At 41.7% G+C, this 22,107-nt stretch overlaps 1 long non-coding RNA gene across 3 annotated transcripts in view; it reads right to left on the bottom strand.

Moving 5' to 3' along the window:
- LOC124994355 (uncharacterized) overlaps positions 1 to 22,107 on the bottom strand; it is a 60,410-nt gene that overhangs the window by 13,995 nt on the left and 24,308 nt on the right. For 2 of the 3 annotated variants that reach the window (XR_007110469.1, XR_007110467.1), the window contains exons 4-5: positions 5,767 to 5,943; positions 2,182 to 2,425 (exon numbers count right to left, since the gene is read on the bottom strand). This is a non-coding gene — a long non-coding RNA (uncharacterized LOC124994355). The remainder of the gene's footprint in view (positions 1 to 2,181; positions 2,426 to 5,766; positions 5,944 to 22,107) is intronic. The other variant, XR_007110468.1, reaches the window with a different exon arrangement.

Here is a 22,107-nt window from a genome sequence, read left to right as displayed (position 1 = left end):
CATAAGGTTTACAGTTAATGGAACTTTCTAAGCTCCTTCTTTTAGTTGGCCAAAATTAATTCTCTAATTTTCAAGACTCCAAATAATATTCATTTGTTTATTTATACTGGGAATTGAACCCAGGGTGATTTACCACTGAGCCACATATCCCCAATCCTCTTTATTTTTTATCTTGAGACAGTATCTTGCTAAGTCACTGAACTCCCGATCCTCCTGCCTCGGCCTCCCCAAGTCCCTGATATTACAGACGTGCTTCACTAGGCTTGGCTCCAAATAATATTTAGCAAGCACTGGTTGAACTGTCTATTGTGGCAATTGCCTGATTAAATTGAGAAGCCTACATTCCAGTTGGAGAGAAAGACAGACCAGTTAATGTACTAATTACACAGAAATGTGAACGGTGCTATTGGAGCTTGAGGAGTGGGGAACGTGAACTGTGGTCACAGAGGGACTCCAGGTGAAGGGAAAGTCTCATGTGAGATTTGAAGGTTGAGTCCTCTGAATCCAATGAGGAAGTGGGGCTTAGGTCATTGGCTGTTCTGGATAAAGGAGAGTCAAGGTGAACATTCAGAGTCTAAGGTGTCTGGGGTCTGTGGGGGATTCCTGAAACCAGTCCACCACTTTAATTAGGGCTATATCACAGGTTACCAGGTAGTTCATGTTGGTTGAGTTTAGGTGATGCACAGAGTTCTAACTTCTTGATCTCCAACCATAATCACAGAGAAGGGACCTGTTTGCACAGGACCATGCCTTTCTGGTCCTCTTACAGTTACTGCTGCCTTCTGATGTCTAAATCACTTCCATATTTTCACATGAACTAGATTTTTTTGGGGGGGTGCTGGGGATCGAACCCAGGGCCTTGTGCTTGCAAGGCAAGCACTCTACCGACTGAGTTATCTCCCCAGCCCTAGATTTTTTTAAAAAGTGTGGATATTATGTAATCAGAACATCAGCACCTAGAGCCTACTCTTTCTTATACCATTATTATTTTAAAAAAATTTTTTAGTTGTCAATGAACCTTTATTTTATTTATTTATTTATATGCAGTGCTGAGTATTGAACCCAGGGCCTCACACATGCCAGGCAAGTGCTCTACCACTGAGCCACAACTGCAATGCCATTATTTTATTGAGCAGACCTGTCTGGATTGTACTGTATTCTTTTTCAAACACCACACACACACACCAATTCTCTTTTAGGTAATAAAATGACAATTATGAGATTTTGGGATATTTTCTTGGTTCAGAAGACAGAGAAAGAGAGAGAGAGACAAGGAGAACGAGAGAGAGAGGGAGAATGTGAAAAAAGGCATTTTATTTGACTTTTTGAACTTGAATCTTCATTTTTCAGGAAGGATGATAGATATATCTACAACCTATTAGATTCTAGATATGACCCCCTTAGGTAGGATTTTTTTTTTTAAAGCAAGTTATTTATTTATTTATTTATGCATGCATGCTGGGGATAGAACTCAGGGGCGCTTTACCACTGAACCACATCCCCAGCCCTAAGAGGTAATTTCTTTTTTTTTTTTTTTTTTTTTTTTTTTTTTTTTGTGGTCCTGGGGATTGAACTCAGGGCCTTGTGCTTGCAAGGCAAGCACTCTACCAACTGAGCTATATCCCCAGCCCGAGGTAATTTCTTAAATCATCATTTTAAAGAATATTTCCTGACATTCTCTCACATCCAAAAACCAAGCAGCAAGCCAACAAACCAAAGTCCCCCAACTCTAAGTGAGATTATAGCTGTGTTTCTGGACCACATGGAAACTTGGCATGTGCTCTCTCCAGAGCACCCTCTGCTTTTTTTGCTGAAGGGTCACCCTTTTGGACCAGAGTCATGGCTCAAGGTGGGCAGGCATGGAGCAGGAGGATGGGCTAGGTCACGCCTGGCTACAGGATGACGGCGCACCCTCGCCCTCACCCGCTTGACTTCCAGAGTTAGTGAGAAGTTCATCTTATGGATTAATCATGCTTGGCCTGATCACTGCTTCCACCTTGCCTGTCTTCCCTGCGGACCCCGGGGGTTCTACCTGCCTGCAGGACAGCCGTGTGGTGCTGAAACCCAGGCAGAGCCACAGGCCATACGTTTATCATTTCACAAGTGTTTACTGAGTGCCCACCACCACCCAGGCATGCGGACACTTTTAGAGGCCAAAGTCCTAGTCTTCCAGAGGCTTACCATCTAAGTTCCATTTCTGTTAGCCCTGGTGCCTTGCTTTCTGTGTCTGGGCTACTGATGCAAGACTCTGGCCGGGCTCAGTGCTTCTTCCAGGCACTTGGCTCCAGTGTCACGCTTGCCGGGATGAAGGTTCTTCTCCTTCATCACACGCAGGCATTTTCTTCAAGGCATCGCGTAGTACAGTTGACCTCTGTATCCATGGGTTTCCACATCCGCAGATTCAAGCAACTGCAGATAGAAAATACTGAGGGAAAAAAAGGGTATCAGTCCTGAACAGGTACAGACTTCTTTTCCTTGTCATGATTCCCTCGGCCATACAATATAACAACTATTTATGCAGCATTTACATTAGGTAGTAAATGTAAGGTAGAGATGATTTAAAGTCTATAGGAGGATCCCTGTACGTTATATGCACATACTACACTATTTTACATAAGGAACTTGAACATCTGCAGATTATTTTTCATTGGAAAATAAAGTGAGAAAGACAAAAAAAATTATAAGTCATCTCACAGTACCATAGGCATATTTATAACTTCATGACACATTTTAGCTTCCTATCTTTAAAAAGTGTTTAATTAAGGTTTAAAAACTTTTAATTAATTATTGACCAAAATATCATTCAAAAAGACATACAGCATAAAAATGTTTCCAGTTTAGCTGGGTGCTGTGGCGCATGCCTGTAATCCCAGGGACTCAGGAAACCGAGGTGGGAGGATCCCAAGTTCAAGACCAGCCTCAGCAACTTAGCAAAGCCCTAAGTAATTTAGAGAGAGACACTGTCTCAAAAAAAAAAAAAAAAAAAAAATTAAAAGTCTGGATTTGTGGCTCAGTGGTTAAGCACCTCTGGATTCAATCCCGGTATTCCCCCAAAAAAGTTCCCAGTTTCTCCTCATGATAGCTTTTCTGAGAGTTAATCACTACTAAAAATGAATAGTTTTCTATGCATTTCTATGTACAGATAAACATATATATTCAGTCTTTTTGAGGGATGATGGTTCAGTGTAGAGCTTTTGCCTAGCATGTGTGAGGCCCTTGCTTAGATCCCCGGCACCACAAAATAAACAAAAACTCTAATAATTATTGTTTGAATAGATGGGGGATTTTGACTTGATTCATTAAATGTTACATTTCTTTTTTCAACAACTTTGTTGAGGTTTATTTTGCATATCATATAATTCAATATTTTAAGTCTACAATTCAGTGATGTTTTGAACATTTATTTTACTATTTTATGTGTGCAACCATCACCATATGTCAGTTCTAGAACATTCCCATCACTTAGTAATATTCCCTCAAGCACGTCGACTGTTAACCTCAGCTCCCTGAGTCCCTTCCCCGAACACTACTAACCTACTTTATGTCTGTATAGTTTTCTGAACACTTCATGTAAATGACATGGTATAATATGTGATCTTCTTTGTCTACCTTATTTCCCTCTGCATGATACAGTTATTTTTAGAAAGAAACTGGAGGGAAATGTTTATGAATGGCAAGTGTATTTTATTTGAAAACAATCTCTCACAAGTAAAAAATACAAAAGAACTTTCATATTCTGCTATGTTATGGAAGGAACTAACACTTATTATCAGCCATTGAAAATCCGTGGAAGACACCTAAATCTTTTGAAATTCTACTCTTCCCCCTAGTGGTCAGGACAAAATTGCTAAAAGAATAGATTTTTAACATTCTCACCATGGAAAAAAAATAAGTTGGTTAGGGTGACTATGTTAATTAGCTTGATTGACTTTCTACAATGTAAACACAGATCAAAACACTGCATTGTAACCCATAAATATACACAATCAATATTCATCAGCTAAAAATAAACATATTGAATAAATTAATTAATGTATTTATTGTACAGGGATTGAACTCAAGGGCACTTTTCCACTGAGCTACATCCCCAGTATTTTTATCTTTATTTATTTTTTTTGAGACAGGGTCTTGCTAAGTTGCCCAGGCTAGTCTCAAACTTGCCTTCCTCCTGCCTCAGCTTCTAGAGTCACTGGGATTTCAGGCCTGTGCCATTGATCCCTGCTAAAAGAATGTTTTTAAAAAAACAGTATACTGCTGGGTGCGGTGGTGCACACCAGTAATCCCAGCAGCTCGGGAGGCCGAGGCAGGAGGATCGAGAGTTCAAAGCCAGCTTCAGTAAAAGTGAGGCACTAGGCAACTCAGTGAGACCCTGTCTCTAAATAAAATACAAAATAGGGTTGGGGATGTGGCTCAATGGTTGAGGGCTTCTGAATTCAATCCCCAGTACCCCCTAAAAAAAAATAGTATACTGCATTTGTGCAAATGTATTTCACATTCTTCAAACACTACTAAATGAGAATAATTACACTTGAAATTATCGTGCGAAAGATATTTTCTTTTCTTTCTTGGGAGCTGCCACTGTGGCCAAAATCCCTGACAAGAACTACTTAGAGGATACAAAGTTTATTTTATTTATTTATTTATTTATTTATTTATTTTTGGGTGCTGGGGATTGAACCCAGGGCCTTGTGCTTGAGAGGCAGGCACTCTACCAACTGAGCGATACCCCCAGCCCCCAAAGTTTATTTTGAACTCATGGTTTCAGAGGTCTCATCCGTGGTTCTCCAACTTCACAGCTCTGGACCCAAGGTGAGACAGAACATCATGATGGGAAGGGATGGTGAGGGAAGTGCCAGCTCGTGGCAGCCAGGGAGCAGAGAGAAAGACAGAGAGGTACCCGGCATAAGATATAAGTGTTAAAGGCATGCCTCCACTACCCGCCTGCCCCAGCCATGCCCCGGCTGCCTACAGTTACCTCCCAGTAACCAATTCAAATTACTAATCCATCAAATGAATCCACTGATTAAGTTACAGCTCTCATGGTCTAATCTTTTCACCTCCTGTATTAACTCGTGACCTTTGGGGAGACCACCTCATATCCAAACCATAACAGAAGCTATTTATAAAGCAAGTTTCTTGGGATACACTATTTATTCTCTGCAATTGTCCCACTACCAAATCTACCTCTCATGTAGAGGGACTTAGTATAGTGGTCAGGCACTCAAAGAATGGTTTCAAATTACCCAAATTCGATTTTTTTTTTTTTTTTTTTTTTGGTACCAGATATTGAACCCAGGTGTGCTTTGCCACTCACTGAGTCACATCCCCAGTCCTTTTTTATTTTTAATTTTGAGTCAGGGTCTCACTAAGTTGCCTAGGGACTTGCTAAATTGCTGAGGCTGGCCTCAACTTGCCATCCTCCCGCCTAAGCCTTTTGAGTCCCTGAGATCAAAGGTGTGTGCCACCATGCCCGGCTCGGTGTCGAATCTTAACTCTGTTGCTTGCTAGTAGTGGGACCGTGTGTAAGATACCCACTCTGTGAGTGTTTCTCTTTTTTTGTGAGATGAGGATGATAATAATAACTGTCTCATGGGGTGGTTGTAAGGATCAAATGCATCAATACACATGGAACTTCTAGAACAGTTCTGGCACATCATAGGTGTTGGATGAATCTTACATATCCTCTATCTCCACTTTTTCTGTCCTTTTTCCTATTACAACAAATGCCTGAACCAGTCCTTCCTGGTGCTCTGCTGTTGTTCCCACCTCCCTTCCATAAGGACTTCGGTAATTTCCCCAGGTGTCCACTTTACTCTTCCAGAATCCCCCAGTGCCTCTCAAGACCAAGACACCATTGCGCACTGGTCGCGGCTGAGACGGTTCATTGCGGCTTCTGATGGGTCGCCGTGCTTCTACCCCTACTGTGTGCTGTTATGCAGCCACCTGAGTATTGAAAAAAAAATTCGTACTTTAAAAACAGAAGCGAGAGTTTGTTTCTGCTCAAAACTAATGTTCTGTGGGAGTAATTTGAATGTCATATGTGACGGATGCCGAGAAACTTTTCTGCTCAACAACAGCTCTCTCCCTCCCAGCGCTTACTGTTCCAGGTGCAGCCCTGTAAGCACCGCCTCCCCAGCTCTGGAACCAGTCCTGATCAAGACGGGGAACTGCCTGAAGAACACGTTTTTACCCACAGGTGGGTTTGGGATTGACTCGATTGTTGGAGTCAAGCCTATGCTTCCACCCCAGCCCCACTTCCTGGGCAAGCGCTGGAACCCTAGTACCTACCCTCTGAGTGGCATCTTTCTTGGCCACCTGCTTTGCATGCCCACCACCTGTGTGCCTAGACTACATCGCAGATTTTGAGACAGCAGGATCTTCTTCAAGAAATGAAGTCTTGGGCTGGGGAGATAGCTCAGTTGGTAGAGTGCTTGCCTTACAAGCATAAGGCCCTGGGTTCCAACCCCAGTACTGCCAAAAAAAAAAAAAAGAGAAAGAAAAGAAATCTTGTGCATGTTGCTGTCCTTCAACAGATGAATGGGTCAAGAAAATTTGGTATGTATATGTGTGTATATATACATATATGCATCTATATATATATACACACACAATGGAATATTACTTAGTTTTAAAGAAGAATGAAATTCTTATTAAATGTTTCTATAAAAGTAATATTCACATTTTGAACATTCAATATTGAGTCAGTGAGCTTACTGTTACTATAACAAATACCTGAGACAGTCAGTTTATAAATAAAAAAGCTTTATTTGGGTTCCCAGTTTGGGAGCCATTGCTTTGGATGAGGCAGCACATCTTGGTGGAAGCATATGACGGAAAAAAACTGTTCCTCTCATATTCAGGAGGCAAAAGAAGAAAAGGAAGGACTGGAGTCCCACCATCCTCTTCAAAGGCAGGCCTGCAGTGACTAAAGACCTCACACTGGGCCTCCATTCTTGAAGACTCTGCCATCTTCTAAAAGCCCCAGTCAATCCTTGATGACTTGTCCCCATCCCACCCTGGGGACCAATCCTTTAATATGTAAGTCTTTGAGGGACAGTCAAGATCCAAATTATAGCAAATATCTATGTCTAAAAAATTGATATCATAGTTACCACATTATATCTAAAACTATGCAACTGGGGCTGGGGATAGCTCAGTTGGTAGAGTGCTTGCCTCGAAGGCACAAGGCCCTGGGTTCAATACCCTGCACCACAAAAATAAATAAACAAATAAACAAATAAATAAATAAAACTATGCAGCTGCCAGTCTCTAAGATGGCCTGCAATTGTCCTTGCCTCCTGGCATTCATACTGTTGTGGCATCATGGCTGGTCTGGGTGACCAATAGAATGTGGTGGAAAAGATGCTGCAGGACCTCTAGAGCTAGGTCAGAGAATGCACTGAACTGCCTCCATCCAGGACAGCCTGCTCTGGCGGAAGCTGGCAGGCATGGAGTGAGGACATTCAGCAGCTCAGGAGGCGATGTTCACATAGCGAGGGGGCTGGGATCATGGCTCAGTGGTAGAGCACTTGCTCACACGCACGTGTGAGGCACTGGGTTCGATCCTCAGCACCACATAAAATGAATAAAATAAAATAAAGGTATTGTATCCATCTACAACTAAAACAAACAAACAAACAAACAAACAACAACAACAAAAAACCATAGTGAGGAACCGAGGCCTTCCACCAACAGCCAACAGACGCTTGCCAGATATTTGAGTAAGCCATTTTGGAACTGGATTCTCCAGCCCAGTCAAATCCTGGCTGACTATAGATCAACATCTACATCTGAGAACAACCTCATGAAAGATTAAAAACTGGAAGTTTTAGCCAAGCCACTCCTGGATTTGTAATCATGAGAAATGGTGAGAGATGATACATTATTATTGATATTTTAAGATATTAAGCTATGTGATGATTTTGTAATCATCCCATTGATTTTGTAATAGCCTTAGATAATGAATGCAACACACTCAAAACGAAAGAGTAAAATGAATTGGTTTTTATTAAACCTTACCTGCAATGTGCAACTTTTGAAAATAAAATACCAAGTCATAAATAACCCAGAACCACAAATTAGATCAAAAGCAAAAGCAATAAAAATAAATGTTTGGTCCTACCATGTGTTAGTCAGCTTTTCATGCTACAAGGAAATGCCTGAGACAGGCTAACTTCTTAAGAGGTTTATTTAGCTAACTGTGAAGCTGAAAATCCAAATGGCCTGGTGTAGGCTCTGGCAAGTGCTGTCCCTTGGACATATGGCCTCCTGCTGAATAGTAAAGGTGGGAATGCGCCCAGAAGCAGTGGTCACATCTTGAGCCAGGAAGCAGAGAGCACTGGATGGGGGCAGGTTTGTTCCATTTAAAACAGTGCTTTTTTTTGTTTGTTTGTTTTGCGGTGCTGGGGATTGAACCCAGGGCCTGTGCTTACAAGGCAAGCACTCTACCAACTGAGCTATCTCCCCAGCCCAAAAACAGTGCTTTTTTGAGAACTACCTTCCTCTCTTTTAAAGGTATGTCCCCAAAGATCCAAGGAGGAGGGCTTGGGAGAAGGGCTGAGCAGGTCAGGATTTTCCTCCTTTCCTTCCAGTGCTGCCTGCCCTGCAGGCTGCGTTCATTCTGTCTGCTTTGCCACGTGACCATCCAGCACTCCTGTGCTGTGGAGGGACGTCCAGTCCAGGGGACAAGGTTAGTTGGCTCGCTTGACTAACACGCTAATCTGCATCCTCTGACTGCCTACGATGGCAGCGAAGCTGGAATCTTTGTTCTTTGCTGCCTTATTCTTTCATTTTCTCCTCATTGTTCAGGATGTCACTCACTGGGCCCTTGAAATCCTAGATGCATGGTGCATGAGGCTCATGGTCATGGTGTCTGGACGTTGTGTTTCCTTCATAGACTTGTCCAAGGTGGGAGGAGCAGGGCACGCCCTTTAGCTAATTCCCATAATACAAATTAAGGCATGTCTCCCCGGAGGCTCAGGGAGAGTGCAAAATGCAAAATAACTTGTGATAATAGCTCATCACAGATCTTCTTTGGGGCCCTCTGGACCAGTTAGCTCCCTGCCTGGCCCTGGTACCATTGTGATTGAATGGGGGCATCTCACTCTGTCCCCTGAAAAATCTTGGTCACCACTGTAATCTCTAGCAGCCGTGTCGGAACCCAGACCTCAAAGGGTCCCCATAGAGTGCCTTGCAGGGAAGTGAGACCGTCTCTCTGATTCACAGTTCCCCTGTCCACATCCTCAGTTCTTGTCCTAGAACTTATTTTTTCCTAAGTTCAATGACAGTGGGAACATAGTTTTTTTTTTTTTCAGAAAAAAAAAAAAATCTCTCCTACATACAGGTGTGAATTCTGGCCCTATGGTTCTTATGATGCAGCACAAAAGTACATTTATCCAAATCTAGGTTTTGTCATATTAAATAATATCATGAGTGAGAAACCAACTGGTCAGATACTCCACAAACCTACTCTGGGTCCTTTCGCCACCTTTCCTTCTGTTTAAAGAGTCTTTGGGCCGGTTTCAAGATGGCAGACTAGAGGGCGGCTGCATTTCACGTTGCTCCAGGACGCAGGATTCAAAAGAGGAGATAGTGAGAGACTTGGGACCAACTCAAAGCCACTGGGTGAGTCTCTCCCATTGGGGAGGTGTCCCGGACGGGGCGGTAGCCCCGGAACGCAGAGAACTTTGTGAAGTAGAGTTGCTCGGCGAGACTCCCCTCCCGCTGCTGGAGCAGTGAACTTGGACAACTGGGATCATCGTAGAGGAGGCGGCTCAGCACAGCGCTTGGACTCGGAGCAACCACTGGGGCTCCGGGCGGCTGCCTGAGGAGGAGCTGCGCGGCGAGCTGTTTGGACTCAGAGTGAGTGCTCCTGAACACCGGGGGGTTGCCCGGAGGAAGAGGAGAAGCGAGGCGGGTCGCTTGGTCTAGGAGTGACTGCATCAGAGCTACAGGCGGCTGCCAGAGGAGGAGCTGCATTGTGAGCTGTTTAGACTCAGAGCGACTGCTTCTGAACACTGGGGGGCTGCCCGGAGGAAGAGGAGGAACGTGGCAGGTCGCTTGGTCTAGGAGTGACTGCATCAGAGCCACAGGCGGTTGCCAGAGGAGGAGGCGAGTGGTGAGTTGTTTGGACTCAAAGCGACCGCTCCTGAACACCGGTGGCCTGCCTGGAGGAGGAGCGTGGTGGGTCACTTGGTCTCGGAGCGACCGCTCCTGAACACCCGGGGGGCTACCCCGAGGAGGAGGAGGAGGAACTGGGCGGGTCACTTGGACTCGGAGTGACTGCCTAGGGCTATGGGCGGTTGGCGGGAGGAGGAGACGCGAAGTGAGTTGCTTGGACTCCTAGTGACTGTGTCGGAACACCAGGCGGCTGTCCGGAGGAAGAGGTGTGTGGTGGGTCTTTGGGTCTCGGAGCTATTGTACGGGGCTCCAGGTGGTGGCTCAGAGGAGGGGCCGCATAGCCAGGCGATTAGGTGCAGAGCAGGGTCCCAGGATCAGCTTCTTAGTGGAAGAGCCACACAGAGACACGCCTAGGGGCAGAGCGAAGTTTCCAGGACTGCGGGCAGATTGTCTGAGGAGAGGAAGCCTAAGGAGACTCGGCTGCAAAGGTTGAGGCTCCCAGGCCCAGGAGGTAGGTCCGGGCCCCTGGGAACGTTGCAGAGGAAGGCAGCCCAGCCCAGGCGGTAGCTGTAGATTGAGGGGAACCTTTAGGAGGGGAACTGACCAGCGAGACCTCCCCACCGGGTGAGTCTTCCCTGCCAGGTGAGGTTTTCCCACAAGGACAGTAAAACCAGAGACACAGGCACAAACAGGCCTTGCCTCAGCCCACAGCCTAGTTCCCCTTTGGATGACCATTGGTCAACAAGTGGAGGTGCCTCTGCCCACTATCAGGGAATATACCCCACCTGAGGGTCACCACCCCTAGAGAGGCAGCTTCCTTGTGGAGCACCGCATTATCAACTTCCTCCAAGACTTCAGGCTACTGAAGGATAAGAGGGAATATACTAGAAATCTTCAGGGACATTATAAGTCAATAGAGGAAATGTGCAATATCTTAATGATCCACTGATTCCTGAACAATATGAGAAAACAAGGGAAGAAAATGCCCCAAACAAATCTAGATGTTACATCAATAAAATCCAATGACAGCATGGCAGAAGAAATGACAGAAAGGGAGTTCAGAATGTACATAATTAAAATGATCAGGGAAGCAAACGATGAGATGAAAGAGCAAATGCAGGCATTGAATGATGAGATGAAAGAGCAAATGCAGGCATTGAATGAGCGCACCAATCGACAGTTAAAAGAGCAAATACAGGAAGCAAAAGATCATTTCAATAAAGAGTTAGAGATATTGAAAAAAAAAAAACAGAAATCCTTGAAATGAAGGAAACAATAAACCAAATTAAGAACTGCATAGAAAGCATAACCAATAGGATAGAACACCTGGAAGACAGAACCTCAGATATTGAAGACAAAATACTTAACCTTGAAAACAAAGTTGAATAAACAGAGAAGATGGTAAGAAATCATGAACAGAATCTCCAAGAACTATGGGATATCATGAAAAGGCCAAATTTGAGAATTATTGGGATTGAGGAAGGCTTAGAGAAACAAACCAAAGGAATGAACAATCTATTCAATGAAATAATATCAGAAAATTTCCCAAATCTGAATAATGAAATGGAAAATCAAGTTCAAGAGGCTTATAGGACTCCAAATACACAAAATTACAACAGACCCACACCAAGGCACATTATAATGAAAATACCTAACATACAAAATAAAGAAGAATTTTAAAGGCTGTGAGAGAAAAGAACCAAATTACATTCAGGGGGAAACCAATACGGATATCAGCAGATTTTTCAATCCAGACCCTAAAAGCTAGAAGGCCCTGGAACAACATTTTTCAAACTCTGAAAGAAAATGGATGCCAACCAAGAATCTTATACCCAGCAAAACTTACCTTCAAATTTGACGATGAAATAAAATCATTCCATGATAAACAAAAGCTAAAAGAATTTACAAAAAGAAAGCCAGCATTACAGAACATTCTCAGCAAAATATTCCATGAGGAAGAGATAAAAAACAAAGAAGCAAATCAGCAAAGGGAGGAGCTATCCTAAAGGAACTGTCAAATAAAGGAGGAACCAAGATGTGTCAAACAAGAAATAAATAAATAAATAAAATTTTAAATATGAACCAAATGACCGGGAATACAAATCATATCTCAATAATAACCCTGAATGTTAATGGCCTGAATTCATCAATCAAAAGACATAGACTGGCAGATTGGATTAAAAAGAAAGATCCAACAATATGTTGCCTGCAAGAGACTCACCTCATAGAAAGAGATACCCATAGACTAAAGGTGAAAGGATGGGGAAAAACATACCATGCACATGGACTCAGCAAAAAAGTTGGAGTATCCATCCTCATTTCAGATAATGTGGACTTCAAGCCAAAGTTAGTCAGAAGGGATAAAAAAGGACATTTCATACTGCTTAAAGGAAGCATAAATCAGCAAGATATAACAATCATAAACATCTATGCCCCAAACAGTGGCTCATCCATGTATGTCAAACAAATCCTTCTCAATTTTAGAAACCAAATAGACCATAACACAATAATACTAGGTGATTTTAACATGCCTCTCTCACCACTGGACAGATCTTCCAAACAAAAATTGAACAAAGAAACCATAGATCTCAATAACACAATCAATAATTTAGACTTAACAGACATTTATAGAATATACCATCCAACCAAGAGCGAATACACTTTCTTCTTGGCAGCATATGGATCGTTCTCTAAAATAGAACATATATTATGCCACAAAGCTAATGTTAGCAAATACAAGAAGATAGAGACACTACCTTGTATTCTATCAGATCATAATGGATTGAAGTTAGAAATAAATGAAAGAGTAAAAAACAGAAACTACTCCAACACCTGGAGATTAAACAATATGCTATTATATGGATAACAGAAGATATTAGGAAGGAAATTAAAAAATTCTTAGAGGTAAACAAGAACAAAGAAACATCATATCAAAATCTCTGGGACACTATGAAAGCAGTACTTAGAGGAAAATTTATTTCATGGAGCGCATTTAATAAAAGAAGTAAAACTCAACAAATAAACGACCTAACACTACAGCTCAAAGCCCTAGAAAAAGAAGAACAGACCAATACCAAAAGTAGTAGAAGACAGGAAATAGTTAAACTCAGAGCTGAAATCAACGAAATTGAAACAAAAGAAACAATACAAAAAATTGACAAAATAAATAGTTTTTTCTTTGAAAAAATAAACAAAATTGATAAACCTTTAGCCACACTAACAAAGAGAAGATGAGAGAAAACCCAAATCACTAAAATTCGGAATGAACAAGGAAATATCACAACAGACACGATTGAAATACAAAACATAATTAGAAGCTATTTTGAAAATCTATACTCCAACCAAATAGAAAATTTCAAAGACATCAACAGGTTTCTAGAGACATATGAATTGCAAACTGAACGAGGAGGACATACACAATTTAAATAGACCAATATCAAGTAATGAAATAGAAGAAGTCATCAAAAGCCTACCAACAAAGAAAAGTCCAGGACCAGATGGGTTCTCAGCCGAGTTCTACAAAGAAGAATTTTAAAGAAGAGCTCATTCCAATACTTTTCAAAGTATTCCATAAAATAGAAGAGGAGGGAACCCTCCCAAACTCATTCTATGAAGCCAATATTACCCTGATACCTAAACCAGACAGAGACACATCGAGGAAAGAAAATTTCAGACCAATATCCTTAATGAACATCGATGCAAAAACTCTAAACAAAATTTTAGCAAATCGCATACAAAAACATATTAAAAAGATAGTACACCATGATCAAGTGGGTTTCATCCCAGGGATGCAAGGTTGGTTCAACATCAGGAAATCAATAAATGTAATTCACCATATCAATAGACTTAAAGTCAAGAATCACATGATTATTTCAATAGATGCAGAAAAAGCATTTGATAAAATATAGCACCCCTTCATGCTCAAAACACTAGAAAAAATAGGGATAGTGGGAACATTCCTTAACATTGTAAAGGCCATCTATGCTAAGCCCATGGCTAATATCATTCTAAATGGTGAAAAACTGAAAGCATTCCCCCTAAAAACTGGAACAAGGCAGGGATGCCCTCTTTCACCACTTCTTTTCAATATCGTCCTTGAAACTCTAGCCAGAGCAATTAGACAAACCAAAGAAATTAAAGGGATACGAATAGGAAAAGAAGAACTCAAACTATCCCTATTTGCTGATGATATGATTGTATACTTAGAGGAACCAGGAAATTCCACCAGAAAACTTTTAGATCTCATAAGTGAATTCAGTAAAGTAGCGGGATATAAGATCAATGCTCATAAATCTAATGCATTTTTATACATAAGTGATGAATCTTCAGAAAGAGAAATTAGGAAAACTACCCCATTCACAATAGCATCGAAAAAAATAAAATACTTGGGATTCAATCTCACAAAAGAGGTGAAAGACCTCTACAATGAGAACTACAGAACACTAAAGAAAGAAATTAAAGAAAACCTTAGAAGATGGAAAGATCTCCCATGTTCTTGGATAGGAAGAATTAATATTGTCAAAATGGCCATACTACCAAAAGTGCTATACAGATTCAATGCAATTCCAATTAAAATCCCAATGATGCACCTTACAGATATAGAGCAAGAAATTATGAAATTCATCTGGAAGAATAAGAAACCCAGAATAGCTAAAGCAATCCTTGGCAGAAAGAGTGAAGCAGGGGGTACCGCAATACCAGATCTTCAACTCTACTACAAAGCAGTAGTAACAAAAATGGCATGGTATTGGTACCAAAATAGAAAGGTGGATCAATGGTACAGAATAGAGGACACGAACACAAACCCAAATAAATACAATTTTCTCATACTAGACAAAGGGGCCAAAAATATGCAATGCAGAAAAGATAGCCTCTTCAATAAATGGTGCTGGGAGAATTGGAAATCCATTTGCAACAGAATGAAACTAAACCCATATCTTTCACCATGCACGAAACTAAACTCAAAATGGATTAAGGACCTCGGAATCAGACCAGAGACCTTGCATCTTATAGAAGAAAAAGTAGGTCCAGAGCTTCAACATGTCGGCTTAGGACCAGACTTCCTCAACAGGACTCCCATAGCACAAGAAATAAAAGCAAGAATTAATAACTGGGATAGATTCAAACTAAAAAGCTTTCTCTCAGCAAAGGAAACTATCAGCAATGCGAAGAAAGAGCCTACAGAGTGGGAGAAAATCTTTGCCAATCATACTTCAGATAGAGCACTAATCTCCAGAATCTATAAAGAACTCAAAAAACTCTACACCAAGAATGCAAATAATCCAATCGACAAATGGGCTAAGGAAATGAATAGACACTTCACAGAAGAAGATCTACAAGCAATCAACAAACATTTGGAAAAATGTTCAACATCTCTAGTAATAAGAGAAATGCAAATCAAAACCACCCTACGATTCCATCTCACCCCAATTAGAATGGCGATTATCAAGAATACAAGCAACAACAGGTGTTGGCGAGGATGTGGGGAGAAAGGTACACTCATACATTGCTGGTGGGGCTGCAAATTAGTGCAGCCACTCTGGAAAGCAGTGTGGAGACTCCTTAGAAAACTTGGAATGGAACCACCATTTGACCCAGCTATCCCACTCCTTGGCCTATACCCAAAGGACTTAAAATCAGCATACTACAGAGATACAGCCACATCAATGTTCATAGCTGCTCAGTTCACAATAGCCAGATTGTGGAACCAACCTAGATGTCCTTCAATTGATGAATGGATAAAGAAACTGTGGTATATATATACAATGGAATATTACTCAGCCATAAAGAATGATAAAATTATGGCATTTGCAGGCAAATGGATGAAATTGGAGAATATCATGCTAAGTGAGATAAGCCAATCTCAAAAAACCAAAGGACAAATGATATCGCTAATAAGTGGATGATGACACATAATGAGGGTTGGGAGGGGTTAATGTTAGGGTTAGAGTTAGGGTTAGGGAGGGGGGCAAGAATGGAGGAAGGAAGGACTGTATAGAGGGAAAAGAGGGGTGGAAGGGTTGGGGGGGAAGGGAAAAAATAACAGAATGAATCAAACAACATTACCCTATGTAAAGTTATGATTACACATATGGTATGCCTTTACTCTATGTACAGAGAAACAACATGTATCCCATTTGTTTACAATAAAAAAAAAAAAGTCTTTGGTACTCTTCTCTTACTGAACTCTGTATCTCCTACAGCTATGCCAAAATAACACACAGGGCAGTCTCGTGACCTAATAGTCTGAGAAAATTTAGCAGATCATTAGTGAATTATGTCACAATTAATCACTGTCTCAGTCGGTGTGGATTGGGCTTAGTTCATTTTCTGCTGTTATAACAAAACATCAGAGACTGGGTAACTTATAAAGAATAGATGCTTATTTGGTTCACGGTTTTCTCCTAAAGACCCTAGCTCCAGATACAGTCACACAAGAGTTAGGGACTCAACATACAGTTTTTGGGAGTACACAATCCAGTCCACAGTAAGGAGCCTTAAAAGAAAATTACACAATATTCTGGAAAAAAAAATCAGAATATAAATTGATAAATCCGGGTTTTCATTTCTGGCAGACTAGCCAACTGAATATCCTGAAAAACTCAAATAATATCTAGAAATTTTGTGCAGAATGTAGTAAATGTTCTTTTAAATGGAAAGCTAAACTTCCCTAAAAGAAATATCTCTAAGAAGGAGGTAGAGAAAAAGAGCAAGAATATTAATAATTGATAAAATTAGGTAAGGTATATGCAGGTGTTCTTTGAGATATTCTCTCACTTCTCTGTGGGTTTGACAATTTTCAAGTTAAGCCAGGCACAGTGGTGCATGCTTATAATACAAGCAACTCAGGAGGACTGCAAGTTCCAGGTCAGCCTCAGTAATTTAGCAAGGCCCTAAGCAACTTTGTGAGACCTTGTATTAAAATTAAAAATAAAAAAGGCTGAGCCGGGGATGGTGACACATGCCTGTAATCCCAATGGCTTGGGAGGCTGAGGCAGGAGGATCAAGGGTTCAAAGCCAGCCTCAGCAAGAGTGAGGCACTAAGCAACTCAGTGAGACCTTGTCTCTAAGTAAAATACAGAATAGGGCTGGGGATGTGGCTCAGTGGTTGAGTGTCCCTCAGTTCAAGCCCCAGTACCCCCAAAATAAATAAATTAATTAATTAAATTAAAAAATAAAGAAGGCTAGAGATGTGGCTCAGTGATAATATTCCTCTGGGTTCAATACATGTTACCCCCTCCCCGCAAAGAAAAATTTCAAGTTTAAAAAAATCTAAGTAGCTGGATACAGTGGCACATGCTTGCAATCCCAATGACTTGGGAGGCTGAGGCAGGAGGATCTCAAGTTAGAGGCCAGCCTCAGCAATTTAGTGAGATGCTCAACAACTTGGGGAGATGCTGTCTCAAAATAAAATAAAATAAAATATAAATAAGACTGCAGCTGCAACTCAGTGACAAAGCACCTGAGTTCAATCCCAAGTACTCCCCAAAAAATCAAAGTAAAGGCCAGATGCAATACCACATCTGTAATTCCAGCTTCTGGGTAGGCTGAAGCAGGAAGATCACAAGTTACAGAATAGCCTGGGCAATTTAGCAAGACTCCATCTCAAAATAAATGAAAAGGGTTGGGGTTATAACTCAGTGGTAGAGTGCCTCTGGGTTCAATACCCAGTTTAAAAAAAAAAAATCAAAGTAAAAAACATCAAGATAGGATTCCAAATTCTGAACATAAGATTACATAAGGCAGAGGGAGGATGAAGGGGCGATCAGAGTTAAAGAATTTCCAGGCCCTCACATCCTGCAGGAGGCTAGCAATACCCATTCACTTTCTACAGATATCAATAGAGAATCTATATCTTCAATTTCTTTTTTATGTGACTTCATAATTTTAATGTTATTAATCCTGAATACTTTAGACATGCCCATTTAAATACTTCTGAAAGACATATGCACAAGAACATTTCCCTCAACATTGCTGTATACGGATGCTCCTTGACTTTTGGTAAGCGTCATATCCCGATACACCCACTGTAAATTGAAAATATCACAAGTTCAAAAACGCATGCGATACATCTAACCTACCAAACATCACAGTTCAGCAACATAGCACACTGTAGAGGACCAGTTGCTTACCTTTTGGGGGTTTTAGTTTGGTTGGTTTTGGTTTTGTTTGGTTTGGTACTAGGGACTGAACCCAGGGGCTCTCTACCACTGAGCCACATCCTCGACCTTTTTTATCTTTTATTTTGAGACAGGTTCTTGCTAAGTAGCTGAGACTGGCCTCTAACTTGAGATTCTCCGGTCTCAGTCTCTTGCTCTCTGGGATTACAGAACTGGCTTATCTTTTTGATCTCATGACTGCCTGGGAGCTGCTAATGGTTGTGGTTGGCAGCATGGTGAGTTAGTATCTTACCATATATCACTAGCCCAGTGCTGTAGTTAGGATCTGCAATGTCCTTCAAAGGCCCATGAGTTCAAGACTCAGTCCCCAGCAAGGTGCTATTGGGAATTGGTGGAAACTTTAAGAGGTGGGACCTAGTGGGCATATTCCAGTCATTGGGGCCATTGTCCTTGAAGGGAGCAATGAGATTTTACCGATTCCTCTTCCTCTTCTTCCTTCCCACCATGAAGTAAATGGGTTTGGTCCACCATGTGCTTCCTGACATGATGTGCTATATCTTCACAGACCCAAAGCAACAGGTCCCATCACGCATGTACTGAAACCTCCAAAACTGTGACCCCAAATAAAACATTTTTCTTAATAAGTTGATTATCTCAGGAATTATGTTACAGTACTGGAAAGCTAACATACATGGGAAAATGTAAAAATTCAAGATTTAAAATACAGTTTCTACTGAATGCATATTCCTTTCATACTATCAAAGTCAAAAAATTGTAAGTCAAAGTACCATAAGTTGGGGACCATCTGTATTAGTAACTTCACATTGGAAACAACATAATTGAGAACTAAGTATAATACGTGTATTCAGAGTTATACTATAACTATAATGGTAACTACAATCAACTATAATGGTAATGTTGTTCCATATTTATTGGCTTGGAAAGAGTTCATGTGTGGTTGAGTAAATTGGTCCCAGAATGTAAGTATGAACTTATTTAAATAAAGTCATTTTCATATATCCGTGATTAGGATGATGGTTGTCCCTGGGTGATGATTTACTTCGTACTTTATGCTTTTCTGTATTTGAATGTGTTAAAATGGACATGCATCATTTTCTATATAGTCAAAACATTAAAGCAGGTTTTTTTTTTTTTTTTTTTTTTTTTTTTTTTGTGGTACCAGGGACTGAACCCAGGAGCATTTACCACCAAGTCATCCCCAGCCCTTTTTATGTTTTATTTTGAGCAGGACCTTGTTGAATTGCTGAGGTCGGCTTTGAACTTGAGATCCTCCTGTCTCAGCCTCCCCAGCGGCTGGGATTACAGGCGAGAGCCACCTCACCTGGCCGGTTAAAATCTTAATGAGGATGCGGGATTGGTGTTCTCAAACACTGTAAGTGCGTATAAATTCGTACAATTTTTCTGAAAGGCAATTTGACAGAAGGTGTTTCAATGGAGTGACTGTCCCTACCCACTCACATGCGGAAGCCCTCTCAATGTTAACCTGGCTCTCCAGCTGTGAGCTGTGCAGCCAGCCCACTGGTCCCTGCCCTTCTAGAAGCAGCAGAATGGTGGCCAGGTGGGCTAAAGCACAGGCAGCAAGCGCTGGTCCATGGCCACGGCCACGTGGAGCCTGCAGTACACGCAGGGCAGGCCAGGGCCCAGTCAGGGCAAGCCCGTGGCCCACTCCCCCGGGGCAGCGGGGTCTGCACCCAGTGCGGATGCCCCTGCAGAAGTACTGCGCGGCGCTGGCAGATGGAATGAAAGTTCCGACTCAAGAATTGACCAATAGCGTTAGCACGGTTTCCAAGCCCTGATTAGCACACACTTGGACCAATAGCGGTGAATGAACCCAGTGCTCTATCACCCCGTCGACGAGCTCGCGTGGAGGGAGAAAACCCATTATGCTGTGCCCTCCTGCTCTGCAAGGATTCTGTTCCTGCTCTTCAATAAATCCTGTGACACCCGCCCGTCCTGGTCTGTGGAGCTCATTCTTAGAATTCACGAGAGCCGAAGACTTGACGGTGAACTGTTGGGGTCTGCTGCCACACTGGAGGGCAAAGCCGCCACGAAAAGCTGCCCCACTTCTGGCTGCAGAAGCCTGCGGTGTGCAGACCGGCCGGCCAGCAGAAGCAGAGCATGGGGTTTCCTCTCCAAACTCCCGTTTCAGTGTGACTACATTACATTTGAAGAGTCCTCCCACCCCGCACCAGTACTAGGGATTGAACCTAGGGCCTTGTACATGCCAGGTAAGTGCTCTGCCACTGAGCTACATCCCTTCGGGCTTTATTTTGAGACAGGGTCTCACTAAGTTGTCCAGCTGGGCCTTGAACTTGGCGATCCTTCTGATTAAGACTTTGAGTGATGGGGCAGGTACTCCACACTTGGCTGAGTACTCAATCTATCCCTCTCTCTCCCTGTGCACACAGGAAAAAGGCCAGGGGAGGGCACAAGAGGCAGATGTCTTCTGGCCTAGAAGAGAACCTCACTAGAAACCAAATTTTAGGTTAAGAGCATGCTGCTGATCCCAGAGAATTGGTTTGTGTTCACAAGAATGAACCAGATCTCAGAGTGGTCAAGAGTGGTCAGTCAGGCAGCTGAGACCTACAGCCTTAGCCTCTCTCTAGCACCTAAATGTGACTCCCATTTCTGAAATATTTATATTTTTCCACTTCCAAAATAGAAGCCTTTTAAAAAATGATTTAAAGATATATATATATATATATATATATATATATATATATTCCTTGCAAAAAAAAATTTTAAATAATGCAACAGTATGTGAACTAAAAAGAGACTGAAGCTCCTCTCTACTCTCCATTTTAGTATGCTTAAATATTAATGATACATCCTACCCACGGTGTGGAATGATATGATTCTTCACTCAATTATAAAATTGGATGTCTTTCAATGTCCAAATGTGAACTGGGTATCTGAAAAGTTTGGAAATCTAGAATACATTTATTTCATTTTGGTTTTTTAGTTTCAAAATGTACATATCATAAAGTCTACCAATTTAGCTTTCTTTAAGGTGAGCAGTTCATTAAGTACATTCACAATGTTGTACAGCCATCACTACTAAGATAAATTTATTTTTTAACAGCATGTTATATTTTCAAATAACACATTTCAATACTTTTTTTTACCTTTTCAGAAGAAGGACCTCTACATTGATTGATTGATTGATTGACTGATTTTGGTACCCAGGTTTGAGCCCAGGGGTGCTTAACCACTGAGCCACAATCCCAGCCCTTTTTTGTATTTTATTTTGAGACAGGGTCTCCTGAGTTGCTTAGGGCCTCAGCCTCACTAAGTTGCTGAGGCTGGGTTTGAAGTCATGATCCTCCTGCCTCAGCCTCCAGAGTTCTGGGATTACAGGCATGGGCCACCGCACCCAGCAGGACCTCTACATTTAAAGCAAAGGGTTCAAAGGTCAATCTGAACAAACCCAAATAAACCAACTTATATACTGGTGTGACTTAATGATTTTTTAGCTTCATAATAGTGCAAAAGTGATGTACATTCAGGAGAAAAGATACATTGAATACTGAATTTAATATTTTTTCAGGCTGGTGATAGGCAGTACCATGCTTTCTCCCTGTGCTGGGGCAGAGGCAGCAACCTACAGCTCCCAGTGAGCCCATGGGAAAACAACCAATATTGCACAGTGTGCAGTGCTGCTACGCTATGATGTTTACTGGGTAAGGTGTATGTTTTAGTCAGTTTTTTCATCACTGTGACAAGAAGACCCGACAAGAACAATTAGAGAAGTTTATTTTGTTTCACGGTTTCAGAGGTTCAGTCCATGATCAGCCCTCTATAGCTCTAAACCCAAGATGAGGCATGGTGGAAGGCGGAGGGAAGGAGC

The sequence above is a fragment of the Sciurus carolinensis genome, chromosome 10, assembly GCF_902686445.1.
Source record: "Sciurus carolinensis chromosome 10, mSciCar1.2, whole genome shotgun sequence".
Lineage (NCBI taxonomy): Eukaryota > Metazoa > Chordata > Mammalia > Rodentia > Sciuridae > Sciurus > Sciurus carolinensis.
The sequence above is the reverse complement of the archived record's forward strand: the minus strand, read 5'-3'. Positions and strand labels throughout refer to the sequence as shown.